This window comes from Octodon degus, unplaced genomic scaffold (genome assembly GCF_000260255.1).
Source record: "Octodon degus isolate 3935 unplaced genomic scaffold, OctDeg1.0 scaffold00072, whole genome shotgun sequence".
NCBI classification, from domain to species: domain Eukaryota; kingdom Metazoa; phylum Chordata; class Mammalia; order Rodentia; family Octodontidae; genus Octodon; species Octodon degus.
Window position 1 is genome coordinate 7,145,324 of NW_004524648.1, and position 2,660 is coordinate 7,147,983.

Below are 2,660 nucleotides of genomic sequence, written 5' to 3' on the forward strand. Positions count from 1 at the left end.
AAGCTACTTCCAGCTAGATTCCTGCTTCTTTTTTTTTTATTTTTCTATTCTCCCCTATTTTTTTTTATCAGAGTCTTCTTTTTAAAATAATTAATTTATTGTGTGTGTGGCCAGTTCAGCCCACCAGGGGGCGGGGCTGGCTGGCATGTGGTGCTGGGGGATTGAACCACGCGCCCTGTGTTTTGCTTTGAGCTTGTGCTAAGTAGGTGCTTTAGACCACTGAGCCATCTCCCCAGCCCATAGATCCCTGCTTCTTATGTCTGAGGGGTTCTGCAGAACAAAGCTTCTGAATCACAACCTCGTCCTGCCAAATCGGAATCAAGAAGTCATAAGGTGGGTCACTCTGAGGCCCAGAAAAGGCTTCCTGAGGAAGGAAAGTACAAACATCAAATGAAAAGCCACGTGGAGGCAGAGCTGCTAAGAATTTATGAAGACGAGGCATTCACTGAAAAGTCGCAAGAGAAACAGGAGTACAAAACTCAAAAATCCTATGGAGAGTCACGGCATGATGGCACATGCCTGTAATCCTAGCACTTGGGAGGCTGAGGCAGGAGGATTGCTGCAAGTTTGAGACCAACCTGAGCTACATAGTGAAACCCCATCTCGAAAGGACTAAATAAATAAATGCAGTCTGTTCATATTTTTAAATCTGAGAGCTAACAAATTTGTAACAGAAATTTCTTTTTTTTTGTAACAGAAATTTCTAATACATAACTTATTGCACTGACTTAATTAGTTTCCATATTAAACTTAGAACGTCATACCCAGTGAATAGAATTTCCTTCAATCATACATATTCAATGATAGGTCAGGATTCAAAGTTTCCCCGGGAGCTCACTTCCCTCTGATGTAAGCAAAATTCAACCACAAGGAAGACAAATGATGTCCACCTGCAACCAGGCTGATCCAGCCTGCAATCACCCTCCCTTAAAGATCCTATAAAGTCTCCTGTCCCCCTTATTGTTTGGTGCTGTCTTGGCCAGCAACACAGCCCTCCGCATGAGCTTCCACCTCTGCATGAGCTTCTAATCAATTTGTTTTACTTGCATCAGTAAACGGTCTGGTTCTGCGTGGGTTCAACTGTCTTGGTCTTTTTTTTTTTTTTTTTTTCAATGTTCACATCAGACAGGAAATGTGCCCACATCGTAACAAGGTTTGAGGGAAGCACATCTCATGCATAAGGCATGTACACCCAATCATCATGCTCATGAACCGAAGGATCTGCCTTGGCTTTGACCTTTCGTTATGTTTGTAAAAATTGGCTAGAGGATGGAGTTGTAATGAAGTGGTAGAACACATGCCTAGCATGTCCTGGGTTCAATTCCCAGCACTGAAAAAAATATATTGACCATATAAAAGGTCCTAAAGAAATGCTCATTTAGGATGGGGGAGATAGCTTGGTGGCTCATTTAGGGCTAGGGAGATAGCTTGGTGGTCTAAGCATCTGCCTGCAAAGTGCAAGGACCTGGGTTTGATCCTTGGAATCCCAGGCACACCATGCTGGCCCCGAAATGGTGTGGTGCACATGCCTGTAATCCCAGCATTGGGGAGGCTGAGAAAGGAGGATCACTATGAGTCTGCACTGTGTAGTGAGACCCTGTACCAACAACAACAAACAAACCTTGTTTAATTTTGAAAAATAATTTGACCAGGATACTCCTCTGAGATGGAATGGTTGGGTTGGGATCCTAAATCAGGATTCCACCTCTTTACTTTTCCCAATAATTTCATATTCTCCCAGGATAAGGAAACAGCAATTTACTTCCAGGAACTGAGGAGAGATACTTGACTGTGGTGGTGAAGACTACAACTGGCGCTATGCCTGCAACAGTGTAAAAAGGTTCCAATAAAAAAGCTCAGCTAATGCGTGAATGAGAACGTGAACACAGGACTCTGAGAAGACTCACCTTGGCATTTTGTATGTGACGTGGATGAACTCAAAGGCACAGTGTTCGAGAATGTGCCTGAGATGCGGCTGGTGAAGACGGTTGTTTCTTCGCAAAGAAAATGAGACAGCCACACAGCCATTAGGAGCCATTAGAGGAAGCATTACCGGAAGGATGTTCAGGCGACTGGACCAAATCGCTGTCAAACTTCCCCAGGGCGACAGGGATCAACAGGAGACCCGGCCCAGAGAGCCTTAATGGTCTTCACTTATTCTCCCTTAAAACTTTTGAAGCATCCCCCATGGTGACCAGCCCCCGAGTAATGCACATTTAATTCGGCTTCTAATGCAGGGAAATCAATAGCATTGCACCGCAGACAGTTTATTACCCATAATCTGAAGTTTAACACATAAATAAATAAGTAATATACACAAACTATAGCACTTAAGGGTTCAATATAGGGGCTCGTGTTTTCCCACAAATCGAAGCATTCCTTACATCTTATTAAATATTTCACATGCTAAAATAGTTTAAAGATTTTATTTCTAAATCTGGACTGCAATTGCATGAAAAAGTTTTTTAAAGTAAGAGTGATGACCTTTGTTTGAGTGCTTACAACAAATGAGGTGTTTCCACATCTTGCCTTAATCTGATCTTCCTCCCCAAATTCTTGTGAGTTGGGTAGGATAAGTAAAGCCATTTAACAGAAGAGAAAACCAAAAAATGAGAAGAGCTTGACCTCCAGAACTGAGGGTCTCTGATTTGGGGTCCAGA

At 42.8% G+C, this 2,660-nt stretch overlaps 1 non-coding gene across 1 annotated transcript; it reads right to left on the reverse strand.

Moving 5' to 3' along the window:
- Window positions 1-1,119: 1,119 nt before the first annotated feature.
- On the reverse strand, window positions 1,120-1,221 carry LOC111817874. The gene has a single exon (XR_002821976.1). It is a non-coding gene; the product is annotated as a small nucleolar RNA U13 (small nucleolar RNA).
- Between the last annotated feature and the right edge of the window lie 1,439 nt (window positions 1,222-2,660).